Source organism: Microtus oregoni, unplaced genomic scaffold (assembly GCF_018167655.1).
Source record: "Microtus oregoni isolate MIOR12 unplaced genomic scaffold, Mior012 000002F_ref0000024, whole genome shotgun sequence".
NCBI classification, from domain to species: Eukaryota; Metazoa; Chordata; class Mammalia; order Rodentia; family Cricetidae; genus Microtus; species Microtus oregoni.
The window spans coordinates 37,540,357-37,568,113 of NW_024543061.1; the positions used below are offsets into that span (position 1 = coordinate 37,540,357).

General features: G+C 40.0%; 1 protein-coding gene across 1 annotated transcript in view; it reads left to right on the forward strand.

The window, feature by feature from the left end:
- Tafa1 (TAFA chemokine like family member 1) overlaps positions 1-27,757 on the forward strand; it is a 515,503-nt gene that overhangs the window by 277,787 nt on the left and 209,959 nt on the right. The gene's annotated exons all lie outside the window — the stretch shown is intronic.

Genomic DNA, 27,757 nt, shown 5'->3' on the forward strand with positions numbered 1-27,757 from the left:
AGCTAAGATAAGGTTCCTGAAGCAAATAAAGTTAGGAAGTCAAAAAGAGCTACAATCCATAAAATATGTCTGATGACCTTGACTTTTTCAGAAATCAAGTGAAAACGGCGATGGGAGTGCATGCGTGCTCAGTGCATGGAAACATAAGCAAACCTTGGCTGTTGTTATTTTGAGACATGACCTCACACTCTATAGTGTGGGTAGCTTCACATTTCCAGTGATCCTCCTGTCTCAGCTTCACTGGAATATTACTATTCAAAGTGACTTTTACAGCATCATGCGTTTATTCTGTTTTTGAGAACCACAATCTTCTTTAAAGGCTGGGTATTGAGAAAGGTAGTTTTATGGCACTTGTCTTTCTTCTGCCTGGGTCTTAGGCTCTTCATGGGAAGCAGGACTCAAATGGTGTCTAGGGTTCTGAGTAAAATTTTTCAGTGGCTTTATTTGTCCTGTATTGTGAAAAGAAGCTGTATATTTTTAAACCAAAGTGGACTCTGTAGTTGGCTAAAGCAATACATCTAATACTGTCTTCCTTATTCTTTCAGGCGTGCACTGAGATAGTAGCTTTTGTTTTGAATTTAAGTTCTATTCTACAACAGGGAATGAACCAGAGTTATGCTCTTTCCCTACTTCTGTGATACTCACCAGGGTAATATTTTAGTTGAGGAAGTGGCATAGAAGTATACAATGGAAAAGTAAGGCATTGTAAATTGTACTGCATGCACTAGAAAAAATAAAACAAGAGACTCAGCTTGCTACCCTGGCGAAAAGCCTCCTTTTCATCTAGAATGGCTTCTAAGAGGTGGCAATAAGTTAATATCTAGACTGAAAAACAGATAACCAGGCAAAGAAAGAAAGGGAAGTATCCCAAACAGAAAGAATGCAGAAAGAGAACAAATTCAAAAATACCTGCCTGCAAGTAAAAGCTGCATGTGTTTGGGGGAACTGAGTCCCAAGCGAGGCTGGAAACAGTGGGTGTGGCAAGGTAGGGGATATGACATGTGTTGGGGGAAAGGAAGGGACTACGTCACACACAGCTTTATAAAGTGTCGTCAAAGCCTTACTCTCTCTGCGCAGTGGCACTATTGTGTAGAGCTAGAATGGCATAAGCTATGGCTTGAGAAGTCGCTGGCTTTGGTGGGATGGTCAGGGGAAAGTGTAAGAATGGAAGCAGAGAGACGAGTTAGGCAAAGAAGTGCAGAGAACAGATGGCACGGGAAGAAAGCTCCATGCTAGCAGGATAATATAAGGGAGAAAAATGTCAGCCTTCTCCCTGGCTATGCGACTTATTCAAAATCTAATTAAGTCCTTGGGACTCAGTGTCCCTACGTACATGAATACATAGGACATATCTCTGTTCCTCCTATACCTACATTTCATTCTGATTATCAGCCTTTCCTTAGATACAAGTAGTTTACCCAATAAACCCCAGTTGCCCTGATGAGCTTTCTAGCCTGGCCTTGAATCTTAGCAACCAATAGGGGTGGGATAGTCTTTAAGTTGTCTTGAATTATTTTCTCTCTTTCAAACTCAGGGTAGCTTCAAAAGAGCCCATGAATTTGATGTACAAATAAATTTCTGATTCCAAAGTCACATTATAAATTTAAGAATCCCATATTATGAATCTAAATTTCTGTAACATGTGCTCAAGTTGAATGTTTTCATGGAGAAGGGCAAAACATTTAACAGATCTACAAAAGAACTTTGACTAAATGACAGATTAGAAGAAGAAAATTCTCCACACCTCCTCTGATAGTTCTCTTTCTGGTGCCTAGAGAAAATGGTAAGTTAACAGAAGAATAAAGTAGTGTGGGATGCCAATATATCCAAGGGAAAGCCAAAGTTCACTTCTGCATATAGAATCAGATGCAGGCAAGATGCAGGCAATCAATGCCCACTTTACAGTGTGGTTTGCAAAAATTGTTCCACAGATAATATCGTCAAGAACAGGCATCACCCACGTTGGCTACACTGAGTCCACCTAAAGTACTGTGGGAATTGATATCTTCCACCAAGAGGACTTCAGACCCCCAACAACTTCAGTACTCATAAACCATAACAAAACAGTGTCAAAATAATGGTGTGCACCTCAACAATCACGTTTCATTCTAAAGTACCTCTGTGTAGGCAAGGTGCATGCATGTATGCATGTGAGTGAGTTTGTATATGTATGCATATTTGTGTGCATGTACATACATGTATGTGTGTATAACTCTCTATGTATATAGGTAAGTGTACTCATGTCTCAGTGCATAACCTTAGTCAGAAGTATCGTTATGGGCCTTTGCTTTCATATGATGTCATGACGGCTGGTTTAGTGGTTCTCTCTAGAAAGGATTATTTCAGCAAAAGATTTTTCTATCACTTCTGATGTAAAATTAATGTAGAGTGCACACAATCTGCGGAAGCATATTGGATGGGTGGCCAGTAAAGCAAAGAGTTCTTGAGAGAAAGCTGCAAGATAAAGTTTGAGTAAATGCTTAGCATGATTTCATTTTTAAATCTTATCTAGTTCTGCTCAAGGATTATGTTCTCCATTATCTTTGTGTTTTCTACCTATGGGAAAGAAATCCTGGCATGAAGTGAAACCATGAACTGGAACACAGGATGTGTGTGTATGTATATATGTGTGTATGTATGTATATCTATGAGAGAGAGATTTGAATTATATGTGTGTATGCGTTCGTGTGTGTGTATGCAGAGAGAGGGAGAGAGATAGAAAGAGAGAGAGATTTGAATTATATGTGTGTATGCGTTTGTGTGTGTGTATGCAGAGAGAGGGAGAGAGACAGAAAGAGAGAGAGATTTGAATTATATGTGTGTATGCGTTTGTGTGTGTGTATGCAGAGAGAGAGAGAGAGAGAGAGAGAAGGAAGTAGGCAAGGCTGAGTGATGTGGTAAGAGAGGCAGTGGAGACTGAGTAAGCTAAGCGCTGCGCAGCAGAGACTGAGTAGTGATGAGGTGAGTGGTGGGGGATAGAGAGACGGACATGTCCAGATACTCACAGCAAGTGTGTTTCGTGAGAAGAGAAATCAGACTAGTGCAGCTGGAAATAAAAAGAAAGAAACAGCGTTGGAGTATCTTTTATGTCCTTGGCCATGGCACCGTCTCGGGCCTTCTGTGGTGAGGGCATTTTCCCCTGGCCCCAAAGTCATTAAAAGTCACTTTTTCCAGACAAACACTAAACAGAAAAGCAAGATAATTTAAGATAAAGGGTAGAAACAACAATGGGCTGTAGAGAGTTGGAAGGAGACAATAGCCAGAATGATCACCTATGCCCTCTCTCAGGAGGTGACATTTGAGCAGAGTCCTAAGTGACACAAAAGAGCCAGCTAAGAAGAGATGTGAAGCAAGATTTTTCATGAAAAAAAAAAAAAAGACAAAACTGCAGAGGCCTGGGAGTAACAAAAGTCTACGGTTGTTTGTCTCGTAAACAGAAAGCAGACAGCAGCTAACAGAATGTGGACATTTCCAAGTGGGACTCCTTTCTGGGGCTTCGCTTGTTTGTTTCATTAGACAATGAATACTTGAGGCTAGGGAACATGGCCTCAGTTCTGTAAACCTAGAGCCAACAGTGATAGCTGGAATCGCCATTGGACTGTGAATTAGAAATCCATTGATTGAAGGCATCTCGAAAGTAAACAGCCACAGTTCTGCTAAAATTCCAAGACTAGGAAAAAAAATAACTTAGTTTGAAATTCAATTATCCAACTGCTAATTTAATAGGTCAATACGTAAAGCAGAGGTTAAATTCGGGTCAAGCAATTAGCAAGGGTCTGGTAGTAGACTTGGAGGAGTGCTTTCATCTCAATAGTTTTAAAAACAGCTCATGTGAGATGTGCTGGGGGAGGTCTTGTAGTACCCGTTGCTCTGACCTGTAAGATACTGTAGCATCTTCCATTTGTGACAACCCCAAATGTCCTGAAACTTTACTAAGTGGCCCAGTCTAGGCCAAAGGGGTGAAGGTATTCACGCCAAATTGTTTTCTAAATGTCTAAGAAGTCAACAATGCAGAAGGTGGTTCCCGCCACCCAGAGGGTTTTCAGTTGATTTCTGCGCACACATTCCCAAGAGGCATGATAAATATATTCCCTGAATTGAAGTCTTGTAAATCATATGTGCGTTCTTAGCCACAACAAACAAAGATGCTTCATTTTTTTATTATTTCTTATGGTTTGTGTTCACACATCCATCAATGTAAAAGAATCCGCTTTCCAAATTTTTCTTTATAAATATGTAATATAATTGTAGACTAAGCCTCCTTTATCATTCTGATGGGGGATTGGACTAATACTCATCTTGTATATTGAGTTTTATCAGGGTTTTATTCTATTTTTTAAGTAGCTTATGGAGCGGGGGGAGGACATGTGATTTGCAGTGTTTTGAAATCTGTGGCATGCACAGCCCTACTTCATCACGCAGTAGCACACAGCTTTCTTCTACAGTTTTAATAGTTTCTTTAAAAAATGGCTTCATTGTTTTTTTCCTGGTGCTAAATATTCAGAGAGTAGAGGCAAGTATACAAAAGGAAATTAAAATCATCCATAACCCCACAATCTAAAGATAACTGTGTACATTATTCTTTTATAGATTCATTTAGTGTTTCATTAAATTATGTGCCAGGCAGAAGGCTAAGGCTGAGATACATGTAAGATATATGGTGTACCTCTTCATACGAAATCTTTTTCTGTGTATACTACTGAGCACAAACATACACACACACACACAGTATATATAATATACATATGTGTTTATGTGTGTGTGATAGTATATGTTATATGTATGTATACTGTGTATATAGCATATTCGTATCATATACATATGCAATATCTGTTATGCTATATGTGTGCATTTATGTTGTAGACAAGCATATTCTCAAAGATATGTGTTTTATGCATGTATGCATCTTACATACATGCATGTATATATCTATGCTGCACCTACTTGTACCACATGCACCTGACAATTGGAAATTTAAATGAGAACTCTTCTGAGAAGAAAACCTAAAAAACAATGAATTAAATGTTGAAGACCCTGTTAAATGCACACTGCAAACAATTGGAAAGGAGCTAGTTATATCATGTGTATACTCTTTGGCTACAATTTTTCTAGAACCCAGGCTGGCTGCTTCTAGCTTTCCCTTGTGCCATTTATGGTCCGAAGACCTATGTTCAGACATTACAACAACTTCCCCATCTTAAGGTTTTTTTTTTTTTTTTTTTTTTTTTTGCCTGGTTTCAATACGGAAGCAGGGAGAAGGCAACGATTAGAAAGCTGAAGGCACAGAAGTGAGCTTTACTCAGAGTTTCCCTTGGGAAACTCATTGGCTAGGTTTGTGTCACCTTGACCCCAAGGTGCATTAGCACAAAGCTACAGTCGCATAAAAGTGATGGACATCCTCCCCAGAGCAGGCATTTTCCTTCCTCTTTCTCTGAGGTAAACACTGTTTGTTAGTCTTCCAGATGCTGGTCCGTGTAGACACGGATGCACACATAAGCATTTTTTTCTGCACACTAAGAAAGGATGATGGACAGTTTCTTCTTTGATCTGTGCATTGTTGACAGCTTTCCAGGTCAATACTTTCAAGAATAACTGTGCTATGAACACATCCCATTTGCTGAACAGTTCTGTCTCTGTCAGTGCACAGGCTCCAATTCTCTCCATATGGTCATTTCAAAGAAAGAAACATAGACATTTGTATTAAGACTTTATGAAAATGGCTACTTCCTTACCTTGTCATATCTATGCATATTTTGAAAAATCAGGGTGTACATGGAGTTCTGGCAATTTCTGTGTGCAATTTCAACCATCCACTGGGCATCTTAAATTGTTTCTCTACAATGAATGATTATTGTACTCAAAAGTATAAGGAATGCCAACCTATTCCCTTTGCTTGCTACCCAACTTGAAGCTTATAATATACCTGACATTCATTTTATCTACATAGGGTTTAATTTTTTTCTTAGATTGCTTTCATCTTCCCCCTTCCTTTATGTGGTTGTTCAACTTTTATTTCTCATCCTAGTTTCAATTTTGATTTCCTGAAAAGTCCTATATATATGGTCTTAAAGCACATGGCCATGAGTCAGATTTTTCTATCTAGAGAAGGGATACTAAATATTGTGGCATAAGTCTAGCTGTGCAACTGTGCACCTGCATGGACCAGATTAATTGATCAATACCTCTTCCTGTTTAAGCCCAGGTGTACCCTTTCAACTGTTGCCAGCATAGGGCTTTCAATCAGTGGCTCTCAAACTTAGCAAGCCTGAGCATCAGCTGGAGAACCTGCTAAAATACACATCCTGAGCCCTGCTCTATCAGAACCTTGCTTAGCAGGTCTAGAGCAGAAACTAAGATTCTGATTTTTAACAAGATTCTAAGTGATGATAATCCCAATACAGCCTGTCCACGCAGCACCCTTTTTAGTCAGTGCTCTTGAAGAATGTTTTCTTTCTTTTTTTTTTTTTTTTTGATTTTCGAGACAAGGTTTCTCCATAGCTTTTTGTGAAGAATGTTTTCTAACTGTGACCAGGAATCAAGTTTAGAGGCAGATCTCAGTAGATCTGCTGTGAGAGCTGAGATCCAATGGCTGCCAGCAAGCTCTAGTTGCTACTGCCTGTTAATGGCCTGGTTTGGATACCCAGGTCCTCAATAACTGCTCTTCTTCATCAGAGTTTGCAGAAATGGAGACTATGTGCCATGTCTGAACAGAGACACAGCAATGGTTCCTAAGTATCACTGAATAGGCTAGAGCCGTATAGAAACTGAAATAAAATTTAAACCTAACATGAGAGACATTGTGCCTCATCACAAAACTTGGGAGAGGTCCAGACATTTATTTATCTAAAAGAAAACTAGGTAGAGGTCCAGAGATTTTTTTTTTAACGTTATGGGATATAGAAAGATATCCAGGACTTTATTTGTAAAAGATGTTGCACAGGTATTCATCCATGCTTGGGTTCACCTGCTTTCCCCTCCTACTCCAAATTCATCCATCCTATCAAGACATAGTTAGTCAGTTGACATTTTACAGTAGCTGCCTCAGACTATACAGAGATGAACTGGTGTGGATCTTATTTCTTGGATCTGATAATCCAAATAATAAGGTAGACATAATAATGAATACATTATGTCTGTTATAGGCAATCTAAGGAGAAACTAGTATATTTCTCCTCTCTACTCTTCTACCTAGAATTTCAATTAAAAACATTTACTAAATAGGAAATTTCCCATTTTGAGCAGAAATCTCATAAAATCATAGAACAGCTAGGAGATGGTTTTCTGAGCAACATTAAGTCCTAATATGGGCTTTGCGCATGGATTCTACTCCTGGTTAACAGCTAAGCTTGTAAGTCTAACACAACACGTCCTGCATTACATGGTACATGTGGCAACAGGGAATTGAACACCATCTAGAGAGACATAACTCCTTTCATTCACGGACTTTAGAGGAATTTTTATTAGTATCCTTAATGATATACAACTGTAGCTATTTGCATTTTAAGTAATGTTCAGTGGCAGTTTGGCAGAGCACATTTGCTGAAATTCTCCTACGTAGTTTTCCATACAGGATGTAAAATTCTAATAATGTTAACATTGTAAGTGATATGTTTTTCCATCTGCTGGATAATGCTACTTGCTCCCATTAAGATTATGAAGGAAACACTTGAGAAGACAGAGTTAAGGAGGTGAAGTGGAAAGCCTGTAGTCAAACAGAATAGGACTTTCAGAGGGACATGTGCTGAGACACCTGATGACAAAGGCCTCTTTAACACGGATGCTGGAATGGGGCTGCAATTGTCCATCATTCTTTTCAGTGGTCAATATTCTGCTCCCCACAACTCATTCCTTCGATACCATTGATCCTTTAAGAACCCTGGCTGGCAATCATTCTTTGTAAGTTACTGGATTAGTGGTACCCAAATCTTCTGTGGTTCACTGTGATGCAATCTCAATATTCTCCTTCTAGAAGAATATGACTCGGTGAATTAGGAAAATTCTCAGATGACAGAGAATGATTTCTCAGGCAATACACTGCAATAGTATAGCTTCAGGCTTCCATCATTACAAAGCAACCATGCCTTTAGTAATAGAGGAGTTGTCAGGGCACTGAGTCTTCACTTTCTGGTTAGTGGGATGCTTAAGCATATTTTAATACAAAAGAAAATCTACATTATGTAAGTTACATATCTGAAATCTGGATCATAGGGTTTTAGGAATTTTGAACATATTAAAAAGGTGGAAGTGTTCAGTCTTTAAGTCATGTAAGAAATAAAAATGAAGTGACAATGATATTAGTGTTTCTTTTTTTGAGGGGGATAAGACTGTATTCCTTCAGAAGATTTCAGGTCCATACTCTTATATCACAAACTTCTTTTATATTCATGATTTTACTCTCTATTTCGTGAAAGTTTTAGAAAATTGCACATTCTTTAACAAATATGGTATTGGTCAAGATGACGAGAGTGTAAACATTTCTTATTCTGTGCAATAAGAAATCAACACAACTTCTTATAAAATATTAGTATTAATTTTTATAGGTCTACTCAATTCCCTGTCAAATTTTTTGATTCTTTCAATGGCCCTAGAGGATAGGGATGTAAATATTTAAATTAAGGTTTTATGGATGTCATGCTCTTTGTCAATTTGATGCAGACTTAAACATGCCTGAGAAAAGAGAATCTCAGCTGGAGAGTTACCTTCATCAGACTTGTCTGTGGGCATGTCTGTCATGTCTGTGTTGCATTTCCTTGATTGCTTATTGATGTGGGGTGGCTCGCTAACTGTGGACAGTGTCATCCCTGGGTAGGTGGGCCTGACCTGTATGACAAAGGTAGCTGAATTTTCTTTAACCAAAGACAATCACGACAAAGCCATTATCAAAATCTGCATTTACTACAAACAATCTTTGTCTTTAAAAACAGTCATTCATCTATGCAATATGTATTATAGTGAATTAACTTGTCATAGTTGTCTCTGATTAAATGGAATTCACTGCCAACAACAAAAAAAGGTAGCTGAACAAGACAGAGCTAGCAGACCAGCCTGGCTCTTCCCCTGCTCTCTTCTGCTACGTTTCTGCCCTAGCTTCCCTGGATGATAGACTGTGTTGAAGAAGTATAAGCCAGAGAAGCACTTTCCTTCCCCAAGTTGCTTTTAGTCGGTGATCACAATAGAGAAGCAAATTAAAACAGTGAATGTAACCCAAGACTTGGGGAAGGTAAAAGATAGAATATCTATTCTTTGTGAGCCTTATATGTGGCAAAGGACACTTGCACATAGAGAAGTGCCTTTGTAGTACTGGAGTCCTCTAGATATCACCACACCATGCTGCCCTTGAGATTAAACTGTCAGAAGGCTGTATTTTCAGTGCCTTCAAAATCAGGAATGCTCGGCACCTGCTGCGACAGCAAGCTCTAGGATCCCATATTTAAGATGTTTTGATTTTTCTGGGTGTTAATCTCCATATTAACCGTTCTAATGAAGTATGTGCTACTGTTCTGAAGGAAAACCAGGGGGAGCAGGATCGTGCTATTTCATTCTATTTATAGCACAATAGTGGCACTGGTGAACTGCAATCAACTCAGAATTCATATTCAGATCCTTTAATGATCGGATAGATTGTTCATGCTGAATTCTGTCCACAGTTTTAAATTCAACAAAAGCATGGGGACCTTTTATTTGATGTGATAGCTCCATTGGAGTGAATACATTTTCATGTTTTCTTCCTTGTGTGGCTTTTTATACTGTTTGGGATATTCACATGATTGGATGCATGTGTGCTTCTGTCAAGTTACTTCTTTCATTTTCCTTAGTATAAATTATTAGCAGTATATTTTTGATCCCCAAAAATGAGTGCTATCTATTTTTATTCTAACTTGTATTCGCAGTAGTAGCAGTACTAGCAATAGTAGGAGGAGAACTGGTGAGGTTGCACACAGCACAGCAAATGTGTGGAGGCTAGAGAACATCTTTTGAAGTCAGTTCGTTCTTTCCTCCATGACTTCTGGTGATCTGGTTTGTGCAGCAAGAATTTTTAACTGCTGGTCAGTCTTGCCAGCCCCAAAGTGGCATCTGTCAGCATGCTTTGTTCCTACTTCTAATTGATGGTCCTCAAGGAGAGCAGGTATCCAGCACCTATTGTGGATCAGACATTGTTGTGCATACATTGTGCGTGTTTGCATGGGATCTTGCCAACTCTTTTATTTATAAACTAGCCAGCTACTATGACCATTTCAGATATGGGGTAACAGAATCAGGCATGTATTAGTGACTTACCCAAGAGTGTGCAGCAGAACCAGGACTTATGATTCTACCCACTTTTTCTTGGAGCCCATTGTTATAGTGTCTCCCCTATATGTGTAGGCTTACTCTTTAATGCTGATGGTTACTACTTATTAATATAATTTCCTGGTAGATTGCATATATAATCATTTCATCCTGCTAATGCCCGCTCTCCATTTTCTTACTCATTGCAGTGTACTCTTTATGCTAAGTGCTTGTAATATGATGTTACACATTTTATTCAGTTTTGTGATGCCCTAATGAAGTAGGCACAACTGTCAGTCATCCTCATTAGTTAGCATGTTTAAACTATTCAAGGTCTGATGGCTGGGATTTGACCTGAACTCTAACTCTTAGCTGCCCTCTTTTAGGTCAGTGTCAAATGGTCCCTGTTTAGTCATTGAAAGTCAATATGAGACAGTACCATCAGGAAAAATGCTGCCGCATTTTTATGTGTACAAAATTTCTCTTGGGGTACTGATAAGTTATGGATATGTTATAAAAATTATCCATAAGACTGTTGAATAATAATGTATATGTAGATGCTTTATTTTAAATTAATGGTGAAGGTTCCTCAAGTAATGCCTGGTATAGGAGGTACTTCTGTCTTTGTGTTGTTTTCATTGGTTAATAAACCACTTTGGGCCCTTGATAGGACAGAACTTAGGTAGGTAGGGAAAATTAAACAGAATGATGGGAGGAAGAGAGCAGAGAGAGACGCCATGGATCTACCAGAGACAAATGCTGGGAATTTTCCCAAGTAAGCCACTGCCAAGTGGTGATACACAGATTAATAGAAATGAGTTCAATTAATATGTAGGAGTTGACCAGTAAGAGGTTAGAGCTAATGGGCCAAGCAGTGCTTTAATTAATACAATTTCTGTGTGGTTATTTTGGACCTAAGCTAGCTGAGTGTCTGGGACAAACAAGCAGGCCCTCTCCTTGCAACAAGTGCCTTTTTACCCACCTTGTTTTTCTAATGGGCAGACTTATGGAGTTCCCAACCTGAACATAGCCCAGGGATACTGCTTCTTCCCTGAACAGAGTAAGTCATTCTGTGCATCACAGCAGAAACCTGATAGTTATGGTCAGTGTTAAAGAATCTTCTTAGAAAGAACAGAATTATTACTTTTATTGTCTTATGACCCTGGGATAAGCCCAGTGCACAAGAATGTTTAGGAGCTTAAGTTTCCTCAAATTTTTTGAAATATGGCAATCTGGAGTCTATCACATTCCAGATCAATTGTTTGTCCTCACTCAGTCATTGATGGAAAGGGTAATCAAATTTGAGTTTGTGATGAGATGATCTGGGTTCATTGCCATGCTCTAGTAAACATGAGGGCTTTTGGTATATGTCATTTCGGACATCAGGTTGGTTTTTGATACAGTGGGAAGAGGCATCATCATATCGTAGGCATGTTTTACTTTTGGCTCATTTAGAAGATGGCATTTTCTCTTGGAACTGTGACTTTACTATAATCAAAAAAAAAAGATGTAATGTACCTTATTGTCATAGAGGATTAATGTTTAAAGCAAACGAATGAACTTGGCACATAAGTAGGAGTGTTTACGATTGCTTTGTCATAATTGATTCCCACAGAAGAATTGATGAATGTCTTAAAATGCAAAAAGGGGATCTATGAATCCACACATGCTTTTTTTGTTAGTTCTTTTTGTCTAACTTGCTGGTTTTCAAGCCTTCCTATACTTTTATATATGATTCTCTAGGGTTACCTATATCAGACCAGGTCTGTTCTACTCACTGGGAAATTCAAAGGCTTCATTACAGCAGTGTATGCATATAATCCCTAAATTTGATACATTCTCCATCAAGATAAAACTTTGAGCCATTATTTTATTCTGCATGCCTCCCAACCTGGGTGCAGAAGTGAAATATCCTCAGTTCCTCTGAGCCTCGGTTTCCCTCAGGAAAGCAATAAAATTCACATTGGAGTATTTGAAGCTTGAAAGTATGTTTATGGAAAAGGTCCTGTCATAGGACTGAGGAAACACCACCTCCTTTTGCCATTCATCCTTCCCCATGGCCTATCCCACACCACTACGTAGTGTGATCAACCCTGAGCTGTCGGTGTGCTGTGTTGTATGACTTGTCTAGTATTCATTGGTTTCTTAGGGTAGACATTTATACAGTTTTGTTCATCTTGATCAAACTCAGTGATGTAAGCAAAATGACACACCAAGTGAAGAACCAAAAGTCAAGTCCTGAGATTCCCCACTAGAGAATATGCCTGTTCTTTTGGGCTAACTATAGCTAACAAGCTTGCCATTGGCTTTTGGTGCTGAATCTGCACTGATGCCCACCTCAGCCAAAGAATTCTTTAAGAGGCCAACTTCCAATAGGCTGTGTGTCTTCTTGAAGTATGTTCTTGCCTCAGTGTATTTACTGAAGGTTCTAGTGATAACAGAAAATATGATTGTAGAGTTTGTGTTCTGAGTAATGTCTGGACATTTCTGAAAGATAGGTTTCATTTGAGAGTTTCATATATGAGTACTGTATTTACATCACTTCTACCCCTGCATATATATATATATATATATATATATATATATGCAAATCACATTTGATTCCAAGCCATATATATAAAATGTGATCTGGTCTGGTCTGCGTTCACATTTTCTTGGGCTCTGCATACCCAAACAGATACCCTTATTTTGCTAAATCTCAGCTTGCGGTTAATTTACTTTCCTCTTATTTTTTCCTTACCCCTGAATTGAATTATCACTCTGCTGAAAAGCTGCCTGTGTAATGGAAAAGCTGACACAAGCTGAAGCTGAATACAGCAGCCCAAATGAGACTCCTATTATCACCCTATTACAGAAGACGTAGGCTCCTCTTTGCCCTTCATTCATCACCTGCTAACTATGGAAGCCTCGTTGGCTTGCTATGGTTTCCTGGGCAGCTGCTCTGCCCTGACCTCTGCTCCTCCCCACCATGCTCACGAGTAAACAGATGCATCCCGTCGGGGCTGAAGTCACTAACGGAAAATCATAGTCAGGGCCAATCAAGATTTCTTTACTTCTTCTCTATGGAGTACAGAGAATTAAGCACTGTTTCCTGTCTGTCTAACTTCACATTCAACTATAATCAAACGTGGATCTGGCCTAAGGAATGCTCAGGAAGAGCGCTGTTAGCACATCTTCCATCCCAAAGTCCTCTTCTCCTGGTGGTTTCAAAGTGCCTCCTGATGCTACTATATGCATGCTAAGTTTTTTAAAAATACACTTGGGCAAATTATTTTAATCGTGAATGCTTTCTATCCTGCACTGAATACTGTATAAACTTCCAATTAGAATTGCTCACCCCTTTCTCCTATGCCCCGGAGCAAGGCCTGTTTGTGAAATCTAATTACATCTGTTCATTTGCTGGAGTGAAGGGCATTGTTGAATGTCTCGTCTAACTCACTTCATGTACCTGGAGGAGATTTGTTGTAACGGATTTTGTTGTTTTTGTGGAGCATTATAATTTTTTTCCTGAAAACTATGACATGATTGGAACATTCATAATGTTTTAAATACCTTTTTATACCCACAGTTACTGTGAGTAAAGTCTTATTACTTAGGCTCCAAAACCTCCTTTGGTCTTCTTTTTCATTAGTTTACTCTCTGGTCCTGGGAAATCTTATTTCTCCATGCATGCTGAGAGTTCACGTGTATTTCTAAACTAGAATTCGCATAAACTGCAAAATATGCTTCTCAAGAAATCAGACTTCCTATACTGGCTGATCCTTAATATAAACTGCTTTTCATGCGCACACTGCTCCTCATGCATACACTGCTCCTCATGTGTACACTGCTCCCCATGCGTAGACTGGTCCCCATGCATACACTGCTCCTCATGCGTACACTACTCCTCATGCATACACTGCTCCTCATGTGTACACTGCTCCTCATGCATACACTGCTCCTCATGCGTACACTGCTCCTCATGCGTACACTGCTCCCCATGCGTACACTGCTCCTCATGTGTACACCGCTCCCCATGTGTACACCGCTCCTCATGCTTACACTGCTCCCCATGCATACACCGCTCCCCATGCATGCACTGCTCCCCATGCATACCCCGCTCCCCATGTGTACACCGCTCCCCATGCTTACACTGCTCCCCATGCGTACACTGCTCCCCATGCGTACACTGCTCCCCATGCGTACACTGCTCCCCATGCGTACACTGCTCTTCATGCGTACACTGCTCCCCATGCGAACACTGCTCCTCATGCGTACAGTGCTCCTCATGCGTACACTGCTCCCCATGCGAACACTGCTCCTCATGCGTACACTGCTCCTCATGCGTACACTGCTCCTCATGCGTACACTGCTCCCCATGCGTACACTGCTCCCCATGCGTACACTGCTCCCCATGCGTACACTGCTCCTCATGCGTACACTGCTCCCCATGCGTACACTGCTCCCCATGCGTACACTGCTCCCCACATGTGTACACTGCTCCCCATGTGTACACTGCTCCCCATGCGTACACTGCTCCTCATGTGTACACTGCTCCTCATGTGTAATGCTCTTTATTTTTAGACTGCTTCTCATGTATACACTGCTCATCATGCCTGGGTTCAGAACACAGCACATTTTAGGACCACATGTAAGCCCTGGCCTTGCCATAGGCATTCTGTACATAGAAGATATATTTATTTTTATTTTATGTGTATGAGTTTTTTGCCTACTTGTATGTATGTACACTGGTGTGTGTCAGGTTTCTAGAAAAGAAGGCATCAGATTCCTGAAACTAAAGATCCAGATGGATAAGGGCTGCCATGTGGGTTCTGGAAACTGTCCCCGGAATCTCTGTAAGAGTAACAAGTGCTGTTAATCTTTGAGCCATCTGTCCATCCCCAAACATTTAACTTTAAGCAGGTCTACTAAGGTTCAGCTTTCCTTGAATTGCATGTGTGTTGAATCCAAAGGAGCCAGTGAGCATACAAATGAAGCAAATGAAATTAAAATCTGCTCTGGAAACTTCCATTTCATTGGCTTTGCTGCATGGAGAATTGGCCCCTGGCAGATGCTGCTGCCCACTCTCACACTAAGTAGGAGTGGTCGTGAGTGGAGAGATTCTAGCTAAGACTCTCACGAAGTGGGAGTGGCTGTGTACTGAGAGATTTTAGCTAAGACGCTCACGAAGTGGGAGTGGCTGTGTATTGAGAGATTCTAGCTAAGACTCTCACGAAGTGGGAGTGGCTGTGTATTGAGAGATTCTAGCTAAGACTCTCACGAAGTGGGAGTGGCTGTGTACTGAGAGAGTCTAGCTAAGACGCTCACAAAGTGGGAGTGGCTGTGTACTGAGAGAGTCTAGCTATGCTTTCATTTGTACTCCACCTCACCACGCTACAGCAGTCTTGACTTTCTTCTCCACTTCTCGTCCAGGCGGTTTCCCACCTGTGCTGCCAATGAATAGCTTCCATTCCTTTTTTCCAACGTACGCATAGCACTTAAAACATTAATGTCCTAACCCTTTGTTTATTCATCTCCCATAAAGGGAAACACCAAGGCGTCTGTCCATATTAAATACCACTCTGTGAGCAGGTGAACTGACTTAGCAATGATTGTGTCATGATAAAAGTGAGACAGGACGCTGCATAATCACACAGTTTTAATGCAAATCTACTCTGCGAGTTTCACCCTGTAGGAGAAAATGACTAGGGCTGTGAAGATCCTTGGAGCAATTCCTAAGTATTGAAACCTGTTCACATTTCTTTAGTCTCCAAGGAAGTTCTCTCAGGGGTTGAAGTATTTGGCTATGTTAACTTCTGTCATGCTTATTAAAATAGAAACCTCATATCATAAATTTTACTTCAATGAATTATCACAAAATGTTTATCCATTGCCATAGCAAAGGAATAAGATTTTTACACAGCTCACGTTATTAGTCCATATTTTATTACATTGATTGTGCTGTTTGTATATAGGTCTGGAATATATATGTATATATCATCTGAATCTTAGCTCCTGTATCTTAGTAAACCTATGTAAGTATTAACAAAGTGCCCTTTGTTACTGGCATCTTTTAATGGGTAGAGAGAGTTTTAGTTTTTTAATGTAGTTCAATTTATTAATCTTTCTTCTTTGTTTAGTGTTTGATTTGTTTTTTCTTAAATTATTTACTTAATTCAAGTCCTAAATATCTCTGCACTTGCTTGCGATGTCCTGTTGTATGCCTTTCATAGTTAGATCTCTATGTTTTCAGAAACTGGGTTTGAGATTAGTGAGAGAACCAGGGGAGTGTGCCAGAATGTTCTTAGAAGAATGTTGGCACAAACTACTTCCGTTTGACAATGATCTAAGCAACAAACAAAGATGGAAAGAAACAGAACACTAGACTATTCCAATGCAGTAGTGCAGATAAGAAATGATTACTGGTAAAATCTGGGCAGCATCTGTGAAAATGCAGAAAAGCAGAGTGGAGTCTAGTTTCAGAAGTTGAGCCTTCAAATGTTTCAGGTGAGCAGAATGTGGAAGATGAGGTGGGAAAAGAAATCACCAGTATGTCCTTGGCTCTGGATGTGAGCATCTGGATGAATGATGGAACCATCAGCTCAGACTGATCAGAAGAGAAGCAAAGTGTTTTGTGAAGAAAATGGGGGTCCTGAGTTTGGCTCTCGTTAAATTTGAAGGCTTACATTTCTCACAGGAAATCCACTGGTCATCTCATTCGTTTAACCCAAACCATGTAAGTGGAAGTGAAAAAGTACCGGAATGAGTGGACAGGTTGCCCATGAGAGAAATAAAAGCCAACTAGTAATGTAACTAGGGCACCCATGTGTCCTGACTCGATGCTGAAGGCATTTTGCATAATGTGAGCATAACCCAGAGAATAGTCCATTGAACACGACTATTAATGGCAAAACAAAATACACAATTTGGGATATTTTATATAGTAGTTTCTTTGAATTATTTTATACACTATTTTCTAAGAAATGCTGTTCACAGAAAAATAACTCTTTAGTTTTATTTAACCCCTTCATTTCTATAATATTTTTCCTTGAAAGTATCCTCCAGAAAAACATGTAACAGCACACAGCACTGCAAGTAGTGGTCAATAGAATTGGCTTTAGTGTTCTTCAACACTACCATGTAAAATTAGGGTGTGCGTGTGTGTGTGTGTGTTCATATACATTGTGTGCTTTGGGGAGTCTATTGTCATACTTCAACCTTTAAAAATACATGAATAGTAAGTATTCTTATTCAAACTTATTTTTTTCTACAATTTTTGAGCGAAAAACTTGCCTCTTAACTGCCCCCTCTCAAGGGCAGTTGCCCCGTGTCATAATAATTAAAAATTAAGAAGTCGCAGAGTCATAATCAAATTGACCCCTTTGAACGTTTGTTGACTGAAGTTGCATGTTAACTACATCTCACTTGGTCCAGAAGCAGCAAGAAAGATTCTGAACAGTAACCAAGACAAGGTAGCATAACAAGCTTTGACAGGTTCCTAATTACTTAACTACCCAGTAATTTAAAACTCTTTAATAGTATAGTAATTCTCTTATTTTCACAGAAGTCAAAAGGTATATCTAATTTATGATTTAATTGATATCTATATTAGTGCCTTGGAAAGAAGGCTTTTGTCTGATGTGTTTAAGTATTAATTTGTAACCTTTAATCTGTATGTGGGAAATAATTTAAAGAAGAAATTACTCATGTTATCAGCCACAAATAGTTATATCTGAAAATGGCTTTTTAAAATTTAACTCCTTTTACTCTGAAACAAATCTTATTTTCTCACCCACAGTCTGTTTAATAGTTAGCTACTCTTCATGTTTTATTCCACTCTGCTAAACTCTGATTTTTGTTTGCCCCTTTGTTTTTTTAACCTGTGGAGTATAGGAAATAAGTCTTATGAGCATAGTAAATGTCAAATAAAAATAATTTATATCAAAGGATGGCAACTAGATCTGACTCATAAAATTTTAAAGAAAATCCATCTTTATCTACCTCATTGATAATAATGTTGTGGAAATGATGACAACACAGGCTCCATTATGAGATTATTGGATTGAACTAACGCTAACTAGCACTGAAGTTTCCTCTTATGCATCACTAGAATAAAGATATTGAGGACAAGGCTCCTATTCCAAAAGATGATGTCTAGCCTTATGCCCATAGCAGTATAACTATGAATAACTAATTAGAAGACCTAGAAAGTGCTTTGGGGCAGAATGGTTTGTATTTCCTCCATAGAGTACTCGTTATATGGCTAATGGCTTCTAAGTTATTTATAGCTATGGGCTTGTTTAAATTCCATAGAAACTCTACAAGGTGGACAAAATTGCTTATCTTATTTGACAAGAAAATTTATGGTTGATGCCTGCCTAAGGCCAAAATTTACTACCATGGTGGCCATGGAGTTGTCTTCCCCAAAGCATGTACATCGAGCCTCTTTCAGTGCTCCTATTAAAATAACCTTGTGAAAATAAGTCATCTTATAAAAAGAAGGAAGTAAAAACAGCAAGATATACACACACGAGTAGTTCTAGATGGAGACATTCTGTTTGTTTTGCACAAAAGGAGTTTGGAACATTTTCAACAATGCATAAAGTATTATGAGAAAATAATGTTTATTTGCTTAAAAACTATATATCATATTATGTGTTTTCTTCCCAATAAATATGTGTGTATGTACATATGTATGTGCGTATATATGTAGAGAATACTGGCTGCCATGACAGAAAAGACAGTCACTTCATTACAATTCAGTGTTGGAGTAATGTGGTACTAGGCAGTAATGCTTCCTCTATAAAGACGTGGAAGAAAATTTCACGAATGAGTTCATTGTAACCCAATGCAGAAGAGACTAGCGCCATAAGGTAAAATAGGAAGTAGTAAAAAACATTCTTGAGAGAAACGAAGAAGGGAGAGATTGAGTGTGCGTAGACTGTCTTTTAGAAGAGACCACCATTCACTTAAATAGATTTGACATTCAGTTCAGCCTGCTTTCTTATGCCATCAAGAACAATCTGCCCAGGGTTGGGTCTACATCCAGAGAGCTGAGCCTCCCCACCTGAATCATTAATCAAGAAAATGCCCCCACTGACTTGATCACAAGCCAATCTTATGGGAACATTTTCTCATTGAGGTTCTCTCCTCTCAGGTGACTCTAATTTGTGTCAAGTTCACAAAAGAGTAGTTAGTATAGTAAGGTTCTGACCCAGAATTTTAGTAAAACATTCTCAGAAGTGTACCTGGAAACCGGTATTCCTGAAAATGTAATTTTATTTTTTTTCACTCATTTCTCATGATTGTCTTTTTCCTAACACAAATCAACATAGACATCAGTTGTCTTTTATTCTAAATATGTTATATAAAATGTTGCATATTATAAATATTCAAAAGAGTGTTTTTAGATCATATTAGTTCACCTACGCACATAGAATTCTATGTACTCAGTCTTAACTTCATTAGAACTTTAAAGAAATTTTGCCCCCATTTCCTCTCTATTTCTCTATGGCTTTCCCTCCTGACCTTTTGCTTGTCAACATACATAATCTCTGAACCAGTTCAGAGCTCTTGGGAGTCTATTATGCACAGGAGTTAGGTTTCATGTAAATGTTTTCTTAATCTTTTCACTCTCTTTTTGACCACCAGTGAGCTACTAAGAGTCGGGGAAAAATAGTAGTCACCTTCCTGCTCTCATGTGCAGGTTAGACTAAGAGGTAGTTCACTGATTATTTTTCATTGTTTGACATAAATTCTCCAAAGCTACCTTGGCAATCTTGTGCCATCTTTAAATTGTGAGTATAGAAGGAGGACCCAGTGGGTTTATATATATTTTGTTTTGTGGTGTTTTTTTTTTTTTCTGGTTTGTGTTAACCACCACCACAACCTAAGGCTGAAAACACTCACCAGAAGTTTCACTACTCTGTAGACCAAAGTGATGGATTAGTTTGATTGAATAATGAAAATTATAGACCCTCACCCAAGGACAGGTGGCACGTTCTGAAAACATGTGGCAGTGTCACCAAGAGCTTCATTGGCTTCAGACATTAATCCAAGGCCACAGATTGAGAACTTCTTTGCGGCCTTGCCAACATCTTGAAAGCTGATGAAAATATAAACAAAAAAATGTTTACTCTGGTTCAAACAAAGGTTCAAGTCTTTTATTTATTTATTTATTTATTTATTTATTTATTAAAGATTTCTGCCTCCTCCCCGCCACCGCCTCCCATCTCCTTCCTTCTCCCCCAATCAAGTCCCCCCCCTCATCAGCCCAAAGAGCAATCAAGGTTCCCTGCCCTGTGGGAAGTCCAAAGACCACCCACCTCCATCCAGGTCTAGTAAGGTGAGCATCCAAACTGCCTAGGCTCCCACAGAGCCAGTACGTGTAGTAGGATCAAAAACCCATTGCCATTGTTCTTGAGTTCTCAGTAGTCCTCATTGTCCTCTATGTTCAATGAGTTCGGTTTTATCCCATGCTTTTTCAGACCCAGGCCAGCTGGCCTTGGTGTGTTCCCGATAGAACATCCCCATTGTCTCAGTGTGTGGGTGCACCCCTCGTGGTCCTGAGTTCCTTGCTCATGCTCTCTCTCCTTCTGCTCCTGATTTGGACCTTGAGATTTCAAGTCTCCTTTCTACATAATTTTTATGAGACAAACTAACACTGGCCAGTCCACATGTTTAATGGTGGAATCTTCATCTTGAGCTTCAGTTAGGACTGAATGTGGTATTACAGATACCAAGACTTTAGCAGTGTGCCTTGTTCAAGCCCTTGATCACCGTGAGCCTCCTTGTTCTCCCTGAAGCCTTCATACTTGGTCCCTTAGTTCTTTCCCTGAGAATGGAAGTTGGTGGAGAGAAACCCCCGTGTTTGGGGAGGTGAGGAAAACGTTTGAGAACTGTGATGGGAAAGGTGTCTTTTATTTCATTTTGAGGGCCACCTAGGGACTGCTCCCTAAAGCTGCCCGATGAACGAGGTCATGGGGAAAGGCAAGTCTTGTCAAAACACACAAAGAACAGACTTTGATCAGAGCACAGAGTATCTCTGCGAAGCAATCGATCGAGATGGAGGGATTTTCTTCATTTCGAGTGAAATATGCTCTAACGTTCCAGAAACACACTCTCGGCAGTGGAGAAAATCACCTCTGGCCTGGGGCTTATTTGGGACGTTCTCTATCTAAGAAAAGATTTTAGAATATTCTGAGTCATCAAATTATGCAGTCGGAGTAACAAACTTCAAATCACAATATCCTGCAGGCACAACTCTTCCAGACGTCCAAGAATCAATGGGACAAAGTATGTCAGACCTGTCCTGCCCAAGACAAGGAAATTTCCATTCTGCATATAATCCTCAAATTCCATGTAACTACATTTAAAGTAGTAGAAAAACATAAACAAATATTTTATTGAAAATGATATTTCCAAAATGTCATTTCAGCATACAATGCAGGTTTTATTAATGAGATATTTTGAGTTCACACAGAATTACGCAAACTCTTCAAAATCCTGTGTGCTTGTATTATGTTCTGGCACTAAATTTCTAACAGTGCAACTCGGTTGCAGTTTGAATGGAACAATAAACCTTGTATGGGAGAAAAAAAGATTTGTAAAATGTCTACTTTAAATTTATATTTCAATTAGATAAAATCAAAATGGCAGCAGCTTCCTAGTTGCCAAGCCAAGTTTCATGGGCGCAACAGGCACCGTGACGTTAGTGGTTGCGGCACAAATGTACAGGAAAGGGTCTGAATGCAGCTCAGCTTTGTGCCTGAACCATCTGTTTCTCAGCTCTAGGTCAGAATCCTGCCTGTTCTGCTTCTCAGTGTGCATCCTTGCTCAAGTCACCTCCCCTCTCTGAGCCTCAGTTCTGGCCCCAGTTCTCTGCATAAATTTGCTCAGAGAGTTGAGAGGATAATGCCAATTAAAGGACCAGCGACCTGTACAATGCAAGGCAAATACAGTGCATTTTAGATGCAACAGTGTGGAAAGAGTTCATTATTTAGAGTTTTTTTTTAAAATCAATTTTACAACATTTATAGAAGACGAAGGAAACGGTCTCATCTCCCTTCCTGTGGTGCTGATTATAAATCCTATAGCTAGGGCTGGAGAGATGGCTCAGAGGTTAAGAGCACTGGCTGCTCTTCCAGAGGTCCTGAGTTCAATTCCCAGCAACCACATGGTGGCTCACAACCATCTGTACTGACATCTGGCGCCCTCCTCTGGTATGCGGGCAGAGGCAGAATGTTGTATACATAATAAATAAATAAATCTTAAACAAAAAAAAAAAATAAAAAAAAAAAAATAAATCCTATAGCTAAAATGCAGTGGATTGGTAGCTTTTTAAAGCAACACTTTCTCCTGCTTCCTAATAGAAAAATCCATGCTTTTATCTTGATTGTAAGTTCTAAGATGTGTTTTTAAATTAAAAATAGACTGTTCAGTTTTTCACAAAAGTGGAAGTGACAAGTTGGTCACAGTAGGGTATTCGTATATGGACTTGTGTGTGTATATAAAAGGAAAATATATACATGAAATTGCCAGCCCTGTTTGCTCCCACAGAGATAGGTGGAAAGTGGACGGGCCTCCCAGATTTTCACTCCAGAGGATTCTGTAGTGTTTCACTTTTGAATTAAGCAGGCATACATACACTATAAAAACCTGTGCAGATGGCAAAGGAATGGTCCTCTTCAATAAGAAATTAACTAAGTTCTCTTTGCAGCTCCACCATTGCTGTTGCACGTGGGAATTGCTGCAGGCACTCCAGTAACGATGTAGCTGCCTCTTAACGGAATCCAAGTCAGTGGGGAGATGGCTCGGTTGGTAAAGGGCTGGCTGTCCACAACATGAGGACCTGGGTTCACATCTCCAGTATCTCTGTGAAAGCACTAGGCCTGGCAGTGAGTACCAGTGACCCCAGTACTGGGGAGGTGATGACAGAAGAAATGTTTGGGATGGTGAGCTAGCCTCAGGTTTAATGAGATACCTAGTCCCAACAGATAAAGTGGAGAGCAGTTGTCTTAGTTAGGTATCTATTGCTCTGCTAAAACACCATGACCAATTAAAACTTAGAAAAGAAAGGATTTAGTTCGTCCTTCAATGCTCAGGTTATACTCTATTGCTGAGGAAAGTCATGGCAGGAACCTAAAGGCAGGAACTGAAAGAGAAGCCACAGAGGGGCGCTGCTTTTGGACTTGCCTCCCATGGCTTGCTCAGACCGCTTTCTTAAAACATCAAGACCCATCTGCCCAGGACTAGCACTGCCTGCAGGGAGTGAGTCCCTCCCACGTGAATGATTAGTCGAGGTATTATCCCACAGGTGTGCTTACAAGTCATTCTTATGGAGGCATTTTCTCAGTTCAGATTTCCTCTTCCGAAATCCATCTAGGTTTGTGTTGGCAAACACCAACCAGAATAGCAACTGGCAAAGGCGCTGGACATCAAACTTTGGCCTACGCACATGCAGGAACAAATGAGCATACACAAACCCTGCTCCGCACACAAAGAGCCCAGCCCCAGAGAAGCCAATGTGAGCCAAAGAAATCTGGATCCCATGCTCTACGAACTTCCTTTAACTTCACATATGAGACTCATAACTTTTTCCTATCTAGAGCCTTTCAGAGCATGTGGTATGCCTCTCCACGTGAATGGTTTTTTGAGTTTCAGTTTTAGCCTCTCTGGAGAATTATTGGCTTCTCAGTTGAGTTGTTCCCAAAACCCCCCTAAATAAATTTCTGTCACATATGCCTTGAAATTTCTATTTAGATCTCATAATCCCAAACATATCCTTGTAATTTGATGAAAAAAGAATCCATCCAAGTATATTCAGGCTAAGCAGCCACAGAAAGATAGGACATATTCAGATCATCACTGAAAAGAATGCAAGGTGCCAAATGATGTTGTAAGGACCCCAAGAGAAACTAGTCAGAAGATCTTTCTGTAGGGGAGTTGAGCCCCTGGAACTGAATTCTCGTGCAGCAGATGTACTTTCTGGTTCACCTCAGAACTGTCCTCCTCTGCTTCCGTGTTTATATGTCTCATACTGAATCCTTCCCCCCAAGCAAACATTGTACTTTATGCTTAGAAATAGGACAAGCTATGGCTGCTGCTCTCAGGGGGTTTGCTCTTATTGGGCAGACCTGTGCATCACACAATCCCCATAGAGGTGGGAAGGACAGTGATACTGGATAGTTTCAGAAAAAATTACTAGAGTGGGGTGATGAGAATGGTCCTTATAAGCACATGTATTTGAACACTTGGTCCCTAGGTAATGGACTCTTTAAGAAGGGTTTGAAGGTGTGGTCTTGTTGAGAACTGTTACTAAGGATGGGTTTGAGGTTTCAAAGGTCCACACCACACCCAGTTTTGTTTCTTTTGCCTCCAACTTGTAAGTATGATATAAACTCTCAGCTACTGTTCTAGTGCCATGCCTGCCTGCTTTTTTCTATGTTTACTATGTGGTTTTCCTTTTTTGAGGTCAATGGTCTATGTGGTATTTGTTGTTTTGACATTTCTGGGATCTTATACCTCAATAATGCTTTTGTATACATACATTATATCTTTCTAATGACTTAAAATTTCTTTGTGTTCTGAGAGTCAATCAAATAAGTCCCTACAATAATCTTTGTAGGTCTAGCATTTTCTTATAGTAGTTTTATTTTATTTTTTTTTCTGTTAAGAGCTCATTATAATTTTCATATTCTTTGGCAGTCCATATTATTTATACTTTCTGGGCACTTCAGAAGAGATGCACAAGATGTTTTCTCTCAGGCTGAGTTACTTCTTTGAACTTGAAGAACATTTCCCCTGCCCTAACACATTGGTTATTTTTCATCTGCTTTGGCAGACATAAAGGGGATCTGTTCTTCCTTAAGCCCTCCTTGAGAACCTGACCAATACAGAACAAGTCAATGCCTCTGTCAACCTGAAGTGCCCAGAGATAGATGCCAGTTCTGGTGAAGCCACTGTGGTCTTCCTGCAGAAATTTCAGCTAGCAAGGGACTCAACACATCTGGGTAGGTAGTTAACACTCCTGGAAATGAGCAGCCATGCAGAGTCAGGACTAGGGCATCATGAATAACCACTAACAAGTAGAAGTGAATCCATGTGCAATATGCTGAGAAACGAGAGTGGGAAAACAAGGAAATGTGGAGCATAGAAAGGAAAGTATCAGAGGGCTATTGTTCAGTGTTGGAAAGTCTTAGAGCTGGGAGAATGGAATGGAAGGGGTGACAGAAACATAGAAGGAAAAAGAAAATGAACCAAAGGGGGGGATCCAAAGAAGGAGACAGTGAGGAGAGGGTCTCAGGAAGCTTGCTCTATCTGTCCTTGAATCTTCCACTAGATTACTGATTAGATTCTCCATCCTGTTTATCTTTGGTGGGGAGGGGTTAATATGAGTTGGGGTAAGTTCTCCTAAATCCCAGATTTGCTTATGTAGTCTTCTCTATGTAGTCAAGATAACTTTGAATGTCAGATCTTCCTGCTGCTACCTAATGATACCTAATGAGTCCTGCGATTATAGGAGTGTGCATGACACCCAGTTTAAAGTTTTACATTTATCTTGTTTTCTTTTTGTTGTATAAGTGTGTGGAATTTTTTCATATGTAAAAACCCCCAAATCTATAACTTGTTTTAAGTTAGTATATCCTTTTTGACTAAGAAAGCCAAAATATCAGTGTTCTGTCAGATTTTTAATCCCACCTCCAGATCCTCTCAATCTCTTCTCTGCCCTGTAAATAGTCACTTGCACCATTTCCCATCAACTTTTCTTCTAGTAATTTCTCTTTAAAAATATCTGCCAAGTTAATCCCCTTTTATTTAGATCCTCCTCACATAAGAGGTAGCACTGATCAAACTCATACCATGGCATCTTTCCTTGATGTACAATAGAGACCCACTTGGTGTCCTCACACAGAACGCTACTTCCTTCTTAGACAAGCCTAAGGAAACTTTGCCTGGCTTTTGCTTCAAATTCCTGTGTTTATGTATGCAGGTGTATGTGCGGAGGCCTGTGTGAGGAGACTAGAGGGCAACTGGGCTGTAGTTTGTCAGGCTCCATCTACCTCCTGCAAGGCAGGTTTTCTCATTGGCCTAAAGTTCACTGATTCTCTACAGCCATACCACCCTGAACGCGCCCGATCTTGTCTGATCTCAGCAGCTAAGCAGGGTTGGGCCTGGTTAGTACTTGGATGGGAGAGCAGAATGGCTGGCTAGTAAACTCCAGGGATTGGGTTCTCCTTTCCAGTTCTGGCATGGCTAGTTCTCAGAGGCATGCTGAGTACCTTCACGTGGACTCTGAGGATGACATTCAGGTCCCCAGGCTTGCAAGGAGAGTACCTTACCAGCTGAGCTGTCTCCCTAGGATCCACTGAGAGGCTTTCTAAACCCAAAGGTGAAATACTGTTTCCTAAAACAAGTCTCATCAAAGCTCAAGAGAAGTGGTCCAAATGTGAACAATAGAAGTGGCTAAGTCTGACAGATGATAGGGGCGGGGGCAGCAAAGTGACCTTACCTGGGCCACCAAAGGAAAAGAAAAGTTAAAAGCAGTAAGTATATATCTCTATGAAAGACTTGAGTTTGTTTTTTTTTTTTAAATTTATTTATTTATTAAGGATTTCTGCCTCGTCCCCACAACCGCTTCCCATTTCCCTCCCCCTCCCCCGATCAAGTCCCCCCCCCCCTCATCTGCTCGAAGAGCAATCAGGGTTCCCTGACCTTTGGGAAGCCCAAGGACTGCCCACCTCTATCCAGGTCTCCTAAGGTGAGCATTCAAACTGCCTAGGCTCCCACAAAGCCAGTACGTGCAGTAGGATCAAAAACCCACTGCAATTGTTCTTGAATTCTCAGTATTCCTCATTGTCCGCTATGTTCAGCTAGTCCGGATTTATCCCATGCTTTTTCAGACCTAGGCCAGCTGGCCTTGGTGAGATCCCAATAGAACATCCCCATTGTCTTAGTGTGTGGGTGCACCCCTCGTGGTCCTGAGTTCCTTGCTCGTGCTCCGTCTCCTTCTGCTCCTGATTTGGACCTTGAGATTTCTGTCCGGTGCTCCCGTGTGGGTCTCTGTCTCTGTCTCCTTTCATCGCCTGATGAAGGTTAATATTCCTGAGTTTGTTTTTAATAAAAAAAAAGAACATCATCTAACTACTTATGATAAAGGGGTCCTAACTGAGATGAAAACTAACATAGGAGATTTAGCCAACACTGAAAACCGTAAAAAGTCTGTGAATTGACTGACAGCTGGTGCTTCTGTGGAAAAGCTACAAAGAACATCACTTTACTGTCTAGGCTCACATTAAAAGGAAGATTATATTTCAGAATGATGGCATTCGGTCAATGTATGTATTTTGGAGACAGACTTTTTATGGTAATTTTATTCAGATTTGTATCTCAAGTTCACTTCCGGCCCTACCTCTGGTACACTGTAAATACAGCCAGCTATGCCATCATTTCCTTTTGCTCTTTTTTATATTGCTGCAACCCATTTTTTTTATTTTTGTATTCAATGAAA